An 18872-nucleotide genomic window follows, 5' to 3' on the forward strand; every position below is an offset into this window, starting at 1 on the left:
TATTTATTTTTAAACACATATTCAGCAGCAGGATGTTTATTCATCAATTAGCCTACTAATAATGAACTATGAGAGGCATTTCACGTGTTGAGAGCGACTTCCATTGTTATTGTTATTATTATCACGTATATCAGCAGTTCAGAATATTTGATCATTTATATTTATAATTTAATATTTATACATGTAAATAAAATACATTATTCTCACAAGAGGTCCTGATTATTATCTATTTATTGACATAACACTGAGATGCTCCACATGTGAGTCCATTGTTGCCAGTTAACTGCAGCCTTGCAGCTTTCAGCAGCAGCTGTTACCGCTGAGCAATCAGTTCCCTCTGCACTGAGGATCATATGAAAGCAGCTCCTGCAGCTTCAGGTTAGTGTCACAGGGCTCTGAACTTTGTGTTAGTGCAGTTTGGCAGCAGCAGGTCCCAGGCAAGCTTTAATTATATTGCAGCAGAATGAGGTGAGTAACTTCTAGTCTATCCCACTGCTTCTAAGTGGTGGCACTGAACCTCTGCTGCCTTAAATGTCTGAGGCAAGCAGAACCTCATTTGGTCGCAGCATTACACTATGAATATACAGTTAAGCTCAACAGGACTGGGCATGTTAAGGGGAGGTGGTGGTTGGACCCCACTGGTCTCTAAATGTACTCAGAACTTCATATGAGATGTCCCTGTTTCTGCAGGGTTTTGTGGATTTCTTGTGTGCTGATTGGAAGCATCGCCTGCATTCCTGCACAAAGCGGTAAGCTGATCCCAATCAAAGCTCAGCAACTAAAAGCAGTTTAAATTGACTGTGTAAATTGAAGGCTGATCTTAATTCTGTTTCCTCACCCATGTATTCAGTTTATGGACAAGATCTATCTAAGCCAACATATCAGAAACCAGCTGGAACCAGTGGTTCTGGAGCACAGCAGCATGGTGCTCAGGGAGGTCAGTCTGGAGCTCCTGGCAGCAATTACCAGTTTGAAGATGGGAGCTGGAGCCTTTCATCTGACACCAGCGGCGAGGACGAGCCAGTCTTCACTCCTGTGGCCGACGAGGATCAAGTCTACGCTTACAAATCTCGGTCCCGCTACAACAAGAAGCGTGTGCTGTTCAGCCAGTTCCGCTACACCCCAACAGAATCTGAGCCAGACCACGGCAAAACATCTCAGCACAAGGTTCAAGTTCAGAGCGGCTTCTGAGCATCTTTCTGGTGAGGCTCATTTTACTCTGCATGTGTGCTCTCTGTAGCTGCTGGTAGGTGACTGACTTTCTTTGTCTTGCAGATCTGCATATTCTAGAGGCATCGCTGCTGCTACCGCTTGAATAAATGGCTTTAACTTGAATACCTCGTTGCTCCATCAAATGGCTCCTAGCTGTCTCTGGGTCATCCAGTTGTGGGTTGGAGGGGATAGTTGAGGGCCTGACAGGTTGACATGACTTAATCCTATAAATAAGGTGTTGGCATTAACTTAAGGACAGTATCTGCTCAAAGGTGAGCTTGTGAAGGTCTTCGGCTTCAGCTTGGAATGCATTCCCAACTAAAACTGGCTGAAAAGCCAACTGCAGCTCTCTGACAGCAGTGGGTAAAGGTGTGGCCTTGAGCTCTATCAGAAGATTCCACTGCTGCATATTGTGCTGAGGGGGAAACCTTTCCACTCTGTAGCAGTCCTCACCCTACAGCTCTGGGTAAGGGCAGACCCATCAGATGCTGGGGCCATGTGAAACCTGGACAGTAGTTTCTGCAAGTCCATGACAGAGATTGACTTCATAACATTATATTGTGTGGTTGCAAAGGTCTTCTTTGAATGCTTTTGCCACACAAATCAAAAGATGTGGCAGCTACTTTAAAGCAATATAATGTAACTTCTCAAAAAGCCCACTATGGAGCTCCCCCTACAGGCTTGGAGGTAATTTACGGTAACACTGTCGTAAATGCAACACCCTTTCGCTTTCACGTTTGACGAACCGGCGAGGAGTCAGAAGGTGCAAGCTATGTCGACCGAGAAGGTAAGAATAATCAAATGTACCTAGGAGCGTGAGAGGGGTCTATTTGTTTTTGCGGTAGGTGTGCCAGAAAGCAAGTCGAAGTACTTCCACTCAGCTCCCAGGCCGGTCCAGCAAAGTTACATAGCGCAGTTATTCCAACTCAGACCCCCGAAGGGCATAGGAGACAGGCCAATCGTAATATTAAAACTCATTCTAGCTGCACTTTTTTTTTTTTTTCAAGCTGTTATTTTAAGGTAGAAATGTTACATAGTAATTAAGTGAAGTGACTTGGGAACAAAATTTATATACTCAATGTTGTCACTTACTCACTACCTGGAAGTAAGTTGGATCAGGTGGTGGGGCAAACATCTAGTGGAGGACCCTGTTCAAGATATCTGAAACACAAAGCTGAGTATTTTTGTTAAATCTATACATTACTATTGAGGTTGGGTCATGGAAACTGAAAGGAGCCTCTCAGCCTCAATTACAGAGGTGTGGCCAGAACGTCATCGTTGCCTATCAGGACAGTAGCATAGGACCTGCTTGTGAATATTAGCATGTAGGGAAAAATTCAAGCTGAAGAAAAAGGCCTTTTGTGTTGGGTTGTTCAGGAGGTTGACCTGAAGCAGGTACCAGGTGGCCAAAAGGGCTGCATCATCAGTAGCTGCTCAAGCTAAAATTCAGGGATGGGAAGAATCTGCTCCCATGTCTTTGGTTGCATCTATAAAATATAAGTTTGACATGCATGAAATAGCATTTTTGCAGAAATTCCCTGAGAGATGCATCTGGACCTTCAGCTGTTCAAAGAAGCCTCATCAGAAATGGTCTCCATGGAAGGGTGGCTGTCAAGAAGCCGTTCTTAAGGAGGAGAAACGGGGAGAAAAGGCTGAGCTATGCTAAATGAAACAAGAAGTGGACTGAAAATCAGTGGCAACAAGTCTGGAGGGATGAATCCTCCCCAGAGCCCGGGGAGGGTTAGAATAAATGAATAAATCCAACAACTCTCAGGGATTCTGTTCATTACATCAGATTTTACAGATCAAACATCTATTTTGTTCTACATTTGGATGCAAGAAGACGAGCCAGGTGTTGGAATATATTCAGTTAAGTCGTGAGCTGTACAACCACACAGTGGACTGTGCACAAAAGCATTCACTATCCTGTCTGGAACATGAACAAACATGTCTGATTAATACTGGGCATAATGCAACATCAAATGTTCCATCTATATGTGAGAATCAGATGTCTTACCTGGTCGTCCCTGCAGCAAGCACACTGCCTGTGGGGACTACTTGCAGATAGTCGACATATACTGACTAATAATTAAAAGAAAAGCTTCTGTGGACTTGTTTCCACACTTTAAGTCACTCACACCTGTTAACCTGCAGGTTGCAGTTTAAATATTAACATGATAAAGTCTGGTCTTTGTTGGATTTTATGAAAGTAATTATGAGGACAGATGATGTGAACTACTGTAACAAATGTTAGTTTTCAGAATTAAAACAATCTGGGGATATAAATATTCTCATTTTCATAAATAAATATGAAGTTCAGGTGTGACAGTCAACATTTTACAGTAAAAAAGACTTTCTCAGAAACTTAGACCCATATTAAAAAAGAGCATTATTCAAATAGACGCATTTTCCCTTTTAAATGAGTTAAAAATGTAACTTTAACTTCAGTGTATTTTCAGTACAGTTCCACCTCACTGATGGCTGCTAAAGCCTCCACAGTACAAAGAACAGAAAACAGTCGCCTACAGACTATAAAGTGCTCAAATGTCACATTTCCCATGTTGGAAGTTTGCTGTGTCACAGGGAGTCTGTGGGAGTCTGTGGTTGTTCTCACAAGGCAACAAGTTTTCAGGAGGAATGATGGAAATCCACAGAAATCGTCAAGACAAATTTGAGAAACACTTCCAGATATGAACAAAATGAAGGCACAAGGTGCTTTAAACATTTAACCTCCGTTATGTCCTGTTTAATCAAGTTCATCTGAAATAAATCTAAGATCTCCTCCATATCACTTAATAAAAGAGCAGCTCTGCATCATGTTGTCTCACGTTTCTACATCTCAGCTCAGATATTAATCTGAGCTTTAAACATCTCAGAGGGCGCATAAGGCAGTTAGCGTGACTTTAGTAAGAATCCACCCTCTGCTATGTTCCAAACACATCCATGCTTCTAGATCCTCTGGATGAGAGAGCTGCAGAGCTCCTTATTCCTGCCAAGGAGTCAACATTATTTTAGAGTTATTTCCAGAACTCAGCAGGTTAACTTACTAAGACTCCAGTCTTATGTCACGCTGAGCTCACTTTTTTCCCTTTGAAACCCAACTAGCAGCTCCCACTAGTGAAGTGGACATGTGATGTGTTGGACCCCAATTTCATGACTGTGGCGTGTTTGTGACGTATTAGAACCGAGGTTATAACCTGGAGTCCTTCAGACCAAATCTCTGTCACTCCCCTCACACTCCCCAGCCAGAGATTAGGGGCCCACAGTGATCTGCAGGACTTTGGTCCAGATGTTTAACACCGTATCTGACCAAGCGGAATTCACCTTCTTTAAAACATCCCATGTTCATTCCTCACATGTTGCAACAAACCTTTTTAAATGGGATGTCAGAAGTGTTCATTTTCAGAGCTGAATTGAATGCAGCACGATCTGACTGGGTCCCAGGTGAGGTTTATGAGTGTAATTAGAGCAGGTAGAGCACCAATATAAAGTCAGCTGCAGCCTCAGATGAGTTACAGCACAAATCTTCTCTCAACAGCAGTCACTAGGTTGCTGTTTTGGACCAGTTTTATCTGAATTGTGTTGCTTCTGTTTTGTCTTGTTCAACATGTTGTTTAAGGTTTTCTTCAGGTGAGTCTTCATGCTTAATGGTTTAGGTTTTTGTTCTCCCATATACTAAAGTTTCTTTATTTTCTTTTGAAATCCAAACAGGATTTCCTGGCTTTGTGTCCTGCTTTTCAGCATTGGAACATGTTATCCCCCCCAGAAAAGCAAGTATATCAACATTTAGGTGCAGTTTATATAAAGGCAGCCAACATGGGAAGTTGTTTAGTCTGGACATGCTCAACCCATGATGTTGGTAGGAATGAGAGGGAAGAGGGTCTGCAACTGTATTAATCATGCAGCAATATATATACAATATATTAGACTTCAGGTTTAATGACTCACTTGAACTGCAGATACTCCTTTAGCTTTGTTTTTTTGTTACTAAACATATTGGCAGTGAGGCTACTGACAGCATGACTAACCATGCTGTCATACTTTGCTTCAACTAATTTCTGGGCTCAGGTCAAAACAGTGGATCCTCTGGCTCTGGTAGTAGCACGTCTGGGTCTGGCTACGGCAGCGGCTCCTCTGGCTCTGGCTACGGCAGCGTCTCCTCTGGCTCTGGCTACGGCTACGGCGGCGGCTCCTCTGGGTCTGGCTACGGCAGCGGCTCCTCTGGGTCTGGCTACGGCAGCAGCGGCTCCTCTGGCTCTGGCTACGGCAGCGTCTCCTCTGGGTCTGGCTACGGTAGCGGCTCCTCTGGGTCTAATGCTGGCTTTACTGCGCAGGACGCAGACTTTGCTCGTTTCCTTGCTGCCCTAATGAACTTGAAGATCGACCGTTCTTTCCCACAGTCTGCCTGGACCTCCGACCAGGTCCCTAAGGACACATCTGAGATGCGCACTGTATACCCTTCATCCCACGTCGTCCAGTCCAGCAATGGCTACCAACGAGCTCGCGACTCCAGTTCGTACGCCAAATACTCCCAGGATGCCTTTGACCACGTTGATGCCAAGACTGGGTCTAAAGGGCAGAAGTTGTACTGAGGTAAAGCTGGACTAGTGTCTGTATTGAGACTCCTGTATCAATACTGACCCCTTCTGTTTTCTGCAGGTGACTCTCATGGACACTTCCATGGAGATTCCAACATGTGGCTGAGCTCTGGCAAAATAAACTTGACCAATAATACGTGGTCTGTGTATTGAATACTTGATCTCGAGGTTTGTTTTCACTTCATAGAAGATTTGAGTCTTCACCACACTCACTGAGGCTGACTCTGCTTTTGAAGGGCAAACTGAATACTTCTGCTTTAAATTCTACCACTACATGTTTCCTTCTCCTCATGGTTGAATTGCATTACACAAACCCAGACCAAAATAACTTGATGAAGCTCAATACAGTGGCCCTGCTTGCCCTTGCACAATGAAGGTGCCTCAGTTAAATCTGCACTCGCTGGCCTTTTCCAAGCTTTAATTGCATGTGACTCATTAGCCTATGCTACGTAGCTTTGCCCCTCCTGCTTGGTGTCTTCTGTGTGCCTCAACAGAGCCATACATCCCTCTTAACCAACTTTGTCTCGACTTACCTTCTGTGTGTGAGGCCACTGCTTCATAGAGACTCGGTCCTTAACGTGGCATTGCACATCTTCCCATGTTGGTTTTCATCCTACACAAGACTTAAATATCTCCTCTGCTTTTGTTTTCCTGATTCTACCACATGTGGAAGATGCATTTTCGAATTCCATCGAGCGCAAAGCTACATGATCAATTTCCAAAATATTTTCTAACTTAGTTTCAGATCACTTTCAAAGTACTCTCCCACACTAGGCTCTCCGATACGGCTCTTTAGAAAAGGTCTCCAAACAGTTCTAGCAGAGTCCCAGTGAATGGAAGTGTGAAAATCATTAGACCTTTTGCTGAGTGGACTGGAGAGCTGTCCAGGGTGTACCCTGACTCTCTTTCAATTGGCAGCAGGGATAGGCTAAAGCAGAGCTACTCATTATGCGGCTCCTGAAACCTTTAATTGGCGGCTCGCACTCGCATAGTAGCTTATAACAATATGGTAACAATAACAAATTTTTTCAAATAACATACGGCGAATACTGCACAGTACTAAGTATGAATTAAGGCTTAAAGGTTGGGTAGGGGTTCTTTTTCTGGAGCATTTTTTACATATTGCTTGAAATACTCTTCACACCCCCATTGCAACCAATTAATTAAAAGTTTTGACAAAAATGGAAAGTTTTAGTGGCCTCTAGAACGAACAATCCAGGAAAAACACTATCCAATCATACTGAACGGACTGTTAACGATGATTGGATTCTGATGCGTCTATCAAACCGCAATCTGCTCCTCCCTCCCCCTCCTTCCCCCTGTGCGCGTACCCTTCTTCGTGAACGAATTACGCGTCCAGAAGCTTGGCAGGAAGCTAAACAAGAGCCAGCTTGGCTAGCACCTAGCATTATTAAATGTATAGTTAGCATATACTAAAGTATATATAAAGTTAGCAAAAGTTAGTCAAACCAATCGATGCTTGCTGTTAGAACAGCGCTCGTGCACCTTCGTGCTCGTGCGCGTTCATGTACTCTAAAGGCGTGACTTTGGGGGGAAGTCTGAAGAAAGGTGTTGGGACTTTTGACCTGTGTATTTTCAAAATCCAGGATCTCCTACCCTACCTTTAATGGTGTTTCCTAAAGGGGGCTCTGTTAAACCTGGCAACGCAGCCCGCTTAAACCACCGTCACACTTGACCGCAGTGCACGCTAGCTCCTTTAGCCAGCGCGAGATGCAGGCACAATGGGTCGGTTTTTAAATTAAAAAAAGGACAAAAACCATGCTCATCTTGAATGTCTCACTATGATTACAACAAACTACAAATACAACATGAAGAAAGTCAAGGACATGCATGCCGGCCTCCAGTATTGAGTATTAAGTATTCCAGTATTAAGGTAAATGTGGTCTTAATTGAAAATGTATTGGCTGCGTTTCTTTTTTTGTGGGAGGTTTTATATGTAGCAATGCATATTTGCAAAAGGGGACTTAGTATGTTGTCATAAAAGTGGCTCTTCCCTTGATTTTGCTGCCAATGTGGCTCTTGTGAAAAAATACTATCACTGGGCTAAAGGCTTCCACTACCCTAAACTGGATACACTGAGTAAAGTAAATGGATGGTAAGATAGTTCTACAGTGAGGAACCTTGGAGTTATTTTTGACCAGAATTAATCATTCAATGCACATATAAAACAGGTTTCTAGGACTGCCTTCTTTCACCTTCATAATATTGTTAAAATCAGGAACGTCCTGTCTCAGTGATGCAGTAAAACTGCTCCATGCATCTGTTACTTCAGGATTTGACTACTGTAATTCTTTATTATTGCACTTTCACACATATTCTCTGAAAAGCCTCCAGGTGATCCAAAATGCTGCAGCCAGAGTTCAGATGAGATCTAACAGGAGAGATAATTTTTCTCCAGTTTTAGCTTGATTGGCTCCCTGTTAAATTCAGAATAAAATTTAAGATTCTTCTCACATAAAGCTCTGAAGACTTCAGACAGCCAAATCATGCTCTAAAAGCACAGGCGGGAAAAACAAAAAGTTATTTTTCCATATATGTCCAATTTAAGATTTTCTCTGAGCATCTCAGGGATTTGCAGGGCTTGTGACTTTATAGAGCATTTTTCAAGCAAAATGTAACTCAATGTTTGATATAGCAATTAAAAAGGACAAACATGGAATGAAACAAAATACAAGGATTGTAAAATGACCACACTAATAAAAGCATTTGCAGAAAACAGTAAAATATTAACTCAGCAATAAAAGCAAACCGTGTACAAGACATGAAAAGAGCAAATTAAAACAAGGCCAACGGGCCAATTGAGGAATCTATGGAGGCTTAAAATTCAAAAGATAGTTTCTATATTTTCATAGACAAACCAGTCTTCAAATCAACTTTATTTTTCTTAAATGGCATCAGCAACACATCCTCTCGCTTAGAGTTTCTCCAACATCTTTCCTGGACCACTTATGAGCAAAAACTGCTGGATAGAAATTTGAAAGCTGGATGAGGAGCTGGGTACTGGGAGAGCACCATTAGTTCTACCAATACTTTGCTCAGTGAGTTAGAGCAGAATAGCAAATGAAAGATTTCACGTTTACTCAGTAAACCATGTACACTTCCAACTGTACAAGGACTGGATAAAGCTTACCCAGGATACCAACTAGGAAATCTGACTTCCCATCTAGAAGTTGTAAATTCAGAGGATGCAACATCAATAGGCATGTTCTGGCACAACTGCAGAAGCTGCCATTACAGAGTGGAAAGGCAACAAGTTGCCTATTAAAGCTATGGTTGGTAATCCTGTTCAGAAACACATTTTGTAATACTGGGTGAAATGGTCCGTCAATCCTGAGAGAAATCTATACAAGATGTATTTAGAAAAAGGGACGAAAATAATCAGACCTCTGTGGCAGCTGCAGGACTGAGAAAAAGCTGACCAATCCGAGATCAGCGGGGTGCTGATCTCGGATTGGGGAGCTACAAAAAACCAATCAGATGCCTCTGCGCTTTCTGCCTACGCCCCCCTCTGTCGGCTCCCTCATCCGCGCGAGTGGGACATGTCGGCAGAGTCCCAGCGTCAGATGCGCGTTCAAGTTTGTGGGGGCGTGGCTTTGGATGAAGCACTGACGGAATGGGGAGGGGGGGTGGAGCTTAGAGGAGGGGCCACTTTCGAATCTTGCGAGCTCTCTTGCTAGCTCACTAGGATTACCTACCATAGCTTTAAAGCACAATAGTAGAGTGGTACAGGGTAGGGTTGTCAAAGAATATTCTAAATTCAAATAGGTTTTAAAAACAGACAAAGTTGAAAATTAATATTCAAATGTGGAAAAACATCTGTGCAGCCGCTGTCTGCCTTGAGTCGGCACACTGCATGACGGGGTCAGGGACAGGTCACAGGAGTCACTGTCTGGCACAGCGTCACTGCTGAAAGTTGACTTATGTAAAGATGGCAGAAAGTTCAGGGCCCAACTCGACTGCAGGCACAGAGAAAGTGATTTTAACCCCCAAAAATGTGAAAAGTTCTTTCTGGAAATACTTCTGAATTTGGTCTGTTGACAGAAATTGTGGAGCCTCGAGACAAAGTTGTATGGAAGCTACGGTTAGCTTATCATTCGACCACCAGCATGAGGATATTGAAAATATGCACCCAAATGAACATGGTATAATATTAAACTCAAATACATTGTCAAATATGTTTAAACTACCTATACAAGTAGTCATGTCTCGTAGTTTGTCTTGCTATTGACACAATGCTGTTGTCGCCTGGCTGATTGAAAGCCCCCAGATGCGTATATGCGTCAGACATGATGCGCAAATACAGATGTTTTTTTTTTTAGAGGGAATATTTGAACATAAGCAATTTTGACAGTCCTAGTACAGTGGAAACCGCTTATAGTGGTCACGGATATAGTAATCAACCGCTTACATAGATCAAAAGGCTTGGGACAGAATCATTTCAATGCAAATGCTGTTTAAATAATTCGTTTATAGTAATCAAGAAATCCGCTTATGTTCATTTTTGGCCATTTTATGAATGTAAACATGTGCAAAAATCATTTTAAAACTACGTGTAGCTATTTTATTTTTTACTCCCTTGATTCCTTTCTGGACGTCTGCTTCTGCCTCGCTAGCTAACGTAACGAGTTGACACCGGGCGCACGAATCATGGCTGGAAAAAGGAAGTCATTTTCTCTGAATGAAAACCGTAGTCTCCTCAAGGCGTATGACAAATTACCAAAAACGAGCCAATGAGATGCTGCGGCAAAGCCTCAGGTGCTTTTCCCGGGCGCCGTCGTTAGCATTCATGACGGTCTCTCGTTGCTTAGACAACACAAGGTAGCCTGGGGAATGCCAAGCGTCGCCGCAGCATCTCGGCTTGCTGCCCAGTGTCAACTCGTTACGTTAGCTAGCGAGGCAGAAGCAGACGTCCAGAAAGGAATCAAGGGAGTAAAAAAATAAAATAGGAAAAAAAACAAATTCGGTTTTAGTTATCAACTGCTTATTGTGTTCAAATTGGCTCTGGACCAACGTGATCACTAAGCAGTTTCCACTGTATATGGATATCCAGAGACAAAAGTAGAAATCATGTTCATTATCCACTGGCTTGCGATTACTTTAGCATTCCATCTGCAGGGAATGGGGGAAAAAACCCAGACAAGGTCATATGACAAGACTGCCGAAGACATAGCACTGGCTTAACTGCAGAAGAATATAGGAGTATCCAGCCAAGTATTTCAAGCACAATGTTTGGCAAGCCTTCAGGTTGGATCAAAGTTGTACCAATTTGAAGCATGCGCTGCATAGAAGGGGTTGTGTCTGGCTGCCATCTACAGGTGTAGAGAAATGGCTGTAAAGGATGCTGTAGCTGATCGCTATAGTCAATTGAGCAACTATTTAACACCTTCATAGCAATTCCTCTCAAGATGCAGAGCTTTGAGAAGCCATGTTTGAATCCATGCTGCTGGCTGAAGGTGCTGTAGGTTCCAGAGGGGTACAAGCCATACAAAAGCCTGTAGTCAAAGTCAGGAGATCCACCCACACCAAAGCGTGGCACCAGTACGGTTGCGGATCCCGGTCCAGACCCTTGGCGGTCATCCGGGTAGCCGAATTCCTCCGTCTGCTGCTGGTAATTCCCGAGTTCAGCTTCCTTCGTGACACTGGAGGTCTCCCCTGACTGGAGGACAGGGCCAGGTGGTGACAGAGGTGCTGCAGGGAGAACGTCAGTGAGGCTGAGGGCTTGGGCTGACGCATCCTCAAAGACTGAGGGGGCAATAGCCCACTGGGTTTCTGTGTGGAGACATTTCACAATTAGTCCTTTTCACAGCAGAAGCTCTGATAGCACAGAGTCTTGACATCGAAACACGGCAGGTTTCTGCTTCATAATAGAGCTCGGCAAGATTGAAAACACCTTTAGGCTTCCAAACATATTTTTGGCCATCTACACTCCAAGCAGAAGATTTACCTTGTGGTCCAGGTTGGGCAGCTCCAGGTTGCAGAGCGCCAGCGCCAGATCCTACGTCAACAGGCACATAAGTGACAGTAGAGTATCCTGTTGCAGGCAGGCCAGAGCTCAAGCTGCTCAATGCTGGACCCGTCTGAACAGCCTGTGGGACACCAGAAGCTTGCACAGCCATTTGCACGGGCACAACGGAGCCAGAGCTGCTGAATCTTGGGTCTGCCTGAAGAGCACCTTGGACAAGGCCAGGAGCTTGGACAAAACCGGGAGCTTGGACAAGGCCAGGAGCTTGGACAAAACCGGGAGCTTGGACAAGGCCAGGAGCTTGGACAAAACCGGGAGCTTGGACAACCAGTTGCGTTGGCACAAGTGAGCCATAGCTGCTGAGTCCTGGGTCTGCCTGAAGAACAGGTTGACTTACACCAGAGACCAGCACAGGTGTCGCCATATAAGTGTTACTGGAAGCAGTGTTGGGCACGGTCACCGGGCGGCCAGCGGCTGCTCCCTGGTAAGAGCCAAAATGACCTGCAGCTCTTGTGCCGCTGCTGCCCTGGCCTGCTGATTTTGAACCTGGGTGTATGAGAACAAGTTTAGCAGAAGCTGATTCAAGCAAGCATGTAATGTTTTACCACAACAGATGATAGCACACCTTTAGTGGGAAAACCCCATGTAGCAGCAGTCAACAAGGCAAAGAGGGAAACCCTGAAATTATGTACAACAAAGAGTAAGAATGCAGTATTAACCAATGTTTCCAATCAATCAAAAACTGTAAAAGGCAGCTTGTGCTTATACCTCAGGAAGAACCCAGCAGCTGTCATGGTGAAAACAAGCTATGAGAGGAAACAGCAAGGGTGAAGGTTTATAAATAATGCCACAGAGCAGCCCAGACCAATCAAAGCTTAACGTGCTAACAACAGACAGCTGCTTGTGAGGGACTATCAGGACAGGTGGATGCTGGAGGCTCATCTGGTTGGTCTGGTATCAGCCTCATTGTCTCCTCTCACCTCCACCCTCCTGTCTATGATAAAGGAACTTAGTCACTGCCAAATATTTTACTGTCGTAAAATAGCTCTACCCAAATTTGTCGTAATTCTCAGATTTTCTATTTCAGTTAAACGTAGAAGCTGGAAATAACTTCCTAGATGTTGAGTTTTCACACCGACCCACTCACACATTTAACAAGTTAACTGAGGCCTGTAGAGTCTGAGATGTAGCTCTTATTGGACCTTTAAAGGAGACATGTTTTGCCCTTTTTGGTACAATTTCCCGAGGTCTTACTGAAATGTATGAGACAGGTCAGGAGCTCCTGGTCTTATTGGCCAAGTTTTTCCCCCTAAAGTGTATTTTATTTCCTAAACATGATGCTTTTCTAACTTTAACCCAGTACTTTTAATGTTTTACACCTTTCGACCAAGTAGTTTTGGAAAAAAAGGTGAAAAACGAATGAAGGAAACAACGGTCTCACAGCAGTTCAAAGACTGGTCTCAAACACAAGTCCCGTGTTTAGGAGATGGTTGACTATCCTCTGCATCCTTTTTAATCTCCTGACTTGGTCAGTATTACTTGTTGATAATCCAGCGGTGCAGGATGATGTTTCCTGTTAGTTTTGGCAGAACTGGTGCTCAGCTGCTGGCACAGAGGAATAACTGGCCCAGCAAAGAGCCTCCAACAAATAACCAACCGGATGATCCAGAACTTCCTGCAGCTAAACAAAGATAAAACAGAGGTCATTGTCAGCTGTTAAAAATCTGAGCTCAGCTTCAGGCTGTGATGTTAAAAACCACAAACCAAGCAGGAATCTGGGTGTTATTATGGACTCAGAGCTGAACTTCAGCAGCCAGATCAGCTCAGTTAGGAAGTCAGCCGACTATCACCTGGAGAATACTTCCAGGATTAAAGAACTTCCTTCCCTGGTTACCTGTCAGATTTTATAAATCATTTTAAAAGCTTTGAATAGTTGGACGGTTGCCTCTGTCTATGATCTGTGAACTCCTTACTCCCCTGATTGCTGCTCACACGGCCCACTGTTTAATATAACTGACCTGTTCATTAGATGGAAATGAATCCCTGCATACTCCTAAAAATCACTTTATTTTGAGGCTTTTTCTTCAAATTAAAACCCCACTTTCATAATTACTCGGGTAAAATGCAAATAAAACCAGAAAGATATGATCTTAGAACTATTAAAAAGTTCTATCTAATTAGAAATAGTGCCAGTTCGGTGCCATCTGTTGGTTTCCTTAGCTAGGAAATAGTTTTTCAATTGCTCTGTATGAATTAATTGGATTCATTCTGAATTAATTGGATCATAATTTCAATGAATTGAACTCCAATTGGCCTGAATTGGACTTTATTACTGAAGTGCCCTGAGATGACATTTGTTGTAATTGTAATAGTTTATTTTGGCAACATTTTAAACAAACTGACATTATTCTGTCTTGGAAAACACTGCTGGTGGAAAACATGATACTGGCTGCTGAAAAACTGGCAGAAGTGGACCTTCCAACGTGACAGTGACAGGAAGTAATCAGCTGAAGTCGTCCAGAGATTAACGGAGAACACAAATCAACATTCTGGAATCCGGACTTCAGTTCCATCCAGAATCTGTGGTTGGAACCACAGACCAGAAGAGACAGAACAGAAGCCTTCACAAAGTTGTGATGTCATCACTGTGGTGACATCACAATCGATGTCTCTCTGATCTTGTTTGACATCACAAAGTTTATAAAGGCCAGACATTTTCACTGCTTTTTCACAGTTGGTCAGGAGTTTATCTGAAGAAACACGTCCAGTGTTCAACCAAGAAATCATCTCCTCCACTTCAGTGGTGTGACATGGCAGACGACGATTTGCCCGAGGGTTTCTACACGTGTCCCATTACTTTTGGCAGTAAGGAAAGTTATGAGGAGCCCCCCAACCTGTTGGAAAAAGAACAATCCCAGGTCTCTGCTGCAGCTGGGACTCCTCACTCAGAGGATGTCCAGCTCCTGCAGGATCATCTCCAGGCCTCCGTAGTTCCTCGCGTCAAGTGGAAGTTTCCAGTTTCACAAACCGAGGGGATTCCCTCTAACGCCTCTGCTGCCGACCGAGATTATGGATCAGAGAAATGACAGAACTCTTACCCACAGAAGAATGACTAGATCAGCTATTTATAGCATGGGATGGATATTCTCAGGACAAAGCTGCTGAAGAAACATTTCTTTCTGACAGGAGAAACAGACAGAAGAGTGGCAGCAGAGAGCGGCTGCTCCATGACTGAGGAAAAACTAAAGAAGGTGGAAAACTGTTTGACGTGTGAGCGTCATCTCCGTCAAAAGTGTGAGCAGGAGCTCAAGCAGTGCAACCGAGTCCCTGCAGGATTGTGTGAAACTCTGAAAGCAGCAGAAACTGAATATCAGTCAGTTCTGAAAGAGGCAGAGAGCTGGAAAGAGCAACTGAAAGAAAAGACTGCCGCCGATATTAATCTGGCCTCCAGACTAACAGCACAGGAGGAGGCAACAAAGACACAAGAAAAGAAGGTGGCAGATCTCATGAAGGCTTTATTTCTATCCGTCATCATCGAGCCAGAAGAGAACAAAGTGCTGTCAGTGTTCAGCTCTCAGACAGTTCACCTTCAGTTCCACTGACACACTGATGCTGGGAATTCATTTTTATCAGTGCTGCAGTCTGTCCTTCACTCACATGGTGGGGACATGAGATTTCCTCTGACTCACAAACACAACTACATTGCTGTCACTGTGCTGCTTATTGGGCTGTGAATGTTGTCAGAACAGCTTTTCAGCAACAAGCTGCAGATGTGGCTGTTGTGCTGCTTCTGATTCACAGTCAGTGTGGACAATATGGAAAGTGGAGCTCAGGAGGAGCAGCTGAAGCTTCTGCTTCTTCCATCATTACTTAGAGAGATGACACTGGAATGACACTGAGATGCTTTGGGATTCAGAGCTTTTATTGATTCTTTAAGGCTGGCAGCTTCATGACACTTTCTCCAGTCTGACCCTCACTGGGAACACAATCAGACATACTGGGACATGTGGGAAAGGATCACAGTGTTCATACTGTACATATCTGAGAACATCCACAGGAAGACACTTTATCATTTACATGTTGATTCTGCCTTTCAAAGTCAGATTCTTACTAGAATCCATGTTATACACTGTATGCTGACACGTAGAAATAATCCTATGCTGCTTGTAAGCAGCTCTTAATAGAAACCAGCATGACTACACTGTTATTACTGTATTATGTTGATGCATGAAAACAGCTGAATGATTGTGCTGTAAACACTGAGAACAAGCTGCAGATGTGGCTGTTGTGTTACTTTTGCTTCACAGTCAGTGGAGACAACATACAAAACAGCTTCAAAGATACTTCCAGGTGAGGCGTGAAGAAAGCAGCTGTGAGCACCGTAACATACAATCAGGGGCGGACTGGGGCAAAACAGTGGCCCGGGAATTTACTACCTGACTGGCCCACTCAGGGGCCGGGGCAGCAGAGCATGGTGGCGAATACTGGAGGCGGATGATGGAAGGTGGAACAAATATGTTGATTGTGGGAGACAAAAAAATATGCATGTAAACATTATTGAAGAGATAATGACACATAATTCCATCTGAGGCCTTGATTAGAATTAATATATAATAGTTTTCATAGTTACTTAGAATCGTCTGCAATAGTTGCTTAATAGTGTGAAGACGGCTGCAGGACTGACAAAAAGCTGACCAATCCAAACTCCTCTGGCCGAGCACATAAAACCTGTTGGGCAGGTAATTCTTTTTTTTTGCTTTGGGGGGATTTGTTATATTCATGAAATATGTACAGGTAAATGAGACATGAGTCCCACCGTCAGATGCGCGTTCAAGTTTGTGGGGGCGTGGCTTTCCATGGAGCACTGATCCATCCCGCTTAGCGGAGGTGCTACTTTCAAATCTTGCTAGCTCTCCAGGATTACCAACCATGCCTTTAAATGTATTGAACATTCTCCTACATCGTGTTGTTTGATATCTATATTTCACGCCTGGGCCTAGTCCACACACAATAATGACGTTTTTACAGCCAAACTATCCGAAATGCGTTGTGCTAATAGTTAGCAAGCTAGCAAAATAATTAAGATTAAGATTAAGATTAAGATCCGATTTATTGGTCATGCATACATGCATACACACGAAATTTGTCCTCCGCTTTTAACCCGTCCAGGTTGGCACCTGTTGACACACACATGCACATGCACAGGGTCACACACTCAGAGACAGATGCCAACCTGGAGCGGTGGGCAGCCATTCAGCGCCCGTCATCACATTACAGCTGACTAGCATCCTCCTCCCTGTCACGTCATTTTCTGACACTTGGCCACATCTGCTTGTAGTGCGTGCCTTTTCTTTTCTCTCAATTTTTGCGCTCCTCCTTTACGTTTCTTCTCCATTTTTGCACCGCTGATTGATTGATGAATTGACAGATGAAGAGGAGGAGGGGCCTATACCCTGGGCCCTCCAATGTTGATTAGCCAGACACTAGAGCAGAGGTCTTCAACAGGGGGTCCGCGGAGGTACTGCAGGGGGGTCGCGAAATCTTTGGTTGATTAGACGATTTTTAAAAAAAAAATAAACATTTAAAAATTTTTTTTTTTTTTTTTTTTTCCAAACAGTTTTTTCTCACAAATTGTGTGCAAACATGTGCCATCCACAGATGGTTTGAGGATTCATTGTCCCATCTACATGCAACACTCTGGAGTCTAAATCCCGCCGGCGGGATTTTTTTACACATCTCTAAAAACACATCTGTAACTGTGAGTTTTTGTCATTGAAACATATAAGTGACACCATTAAAACCTTGAAACTTCTAGTTTTCAAATATATATATATTAAAATAAATTATATAGGTGGCCCTTTTTAAAGAGAGTGAACAGAAATCTTTGGATTTTCTCAGACTGCAGCAGCCTCCTAGGCCACACCTATCACTATTCACATGTAAAGTACCAGGTGATTGAGTGGCTATTCACAGGTGAGAGCACGCCCCATTCAGCCAGCATGTGGGGGGAGGCAGCAATGTCCCGCCAGTGACAGACAATTATCACATGGAGAGTGACAGGGGGGTGGGGGGGATCAGGGGTGTTACACACCCATCTAATTTGTATTCAACTCTCAGAGACAATGTCTGGAGTCAGAATTACTTTTTTACAGTTTGTGTGAAAACAAAAAAACATTTCTGACTGCACTTTTTTTTACTTTTATGCAGCCAACACTTTTGTTTACAAGGTTCAACCTTCAAAAGTCTTGGCTAGATATATTTATAGTGTGTTTTCTTGCATTGTTTGAAGACCTCTAAAACTTGTTTTTTTGTACAGTTGTGTTTCCCCTCAATTTAAATAAAACTTGTTTGTATTACATTCACTTCACTCTCATATTGTTTTTTGTTAGGCTTTTCAGAATACAACCATATGTGTCACTTTTGCATGGATGTTTACAGTTAGTTGAAATACTTGAAAATGTCAAGGTGGTGACAACTGCCTCAAAGTCTCTGAAAAGGCCTTAGACTCCAAGGGGTTAACCCCCTGGAGTATTTGAATAGCTCAGTGTTGTATGCAAGATGTTTGTTTATAAAAGGCAGTGGCATGGCCACCCTGTACCTTGCACATGTTTAAAATAAAAACATGAATATATTAACCTGTGTATTATTTGAATAGCTTAGTATTGAATGTACAATAACAGAGGACCTATGTTTATACACGGCACTAGGCCCCGTTAAATATAAAACACAATTGCATGCCATATAAATAGTAGGGGGTCCCTGCTCCAACTCTCCATCAGTTTGGGGGTCCCTGGCCTGTAAAACATTGAAGACCCCTGCACTAGAGGAACTGTTAACATTGGTTATCACATCAAAGGCCAGCCCAACTACATTAAAACTCTACAGGCCCACTGACCCACCGGCCCACCGGGAAAAGTCCCAGTACTCTAAATACATTATTACTGACATGGACAATGATGCATTCAGGTTCAGTTACTATTGTCCCATTTTTAATCACATATATAAAAAGGACAACTGCTTCTGTTTTCATTTACATCTCATACAGTATTCATACAACCCATGTTTGCCACCATTGCCTG

Source organism: Odontesthes bonariensis, chromosome 2 (genome assembly GCF_027942865.1).
Source record: "Odontesthes bonariensis isolate fOdoBon6 chromosome 2, fOdoBon6.hap1, whole genome shotgun sequence".
Classification (NCBI taxonomy): Eukaryota; Metazoa; Chordata; class Actinopteri; order Atheriniformes; family Atherinopsidae; genus Odontesthes; species Odontesthes bonariensis.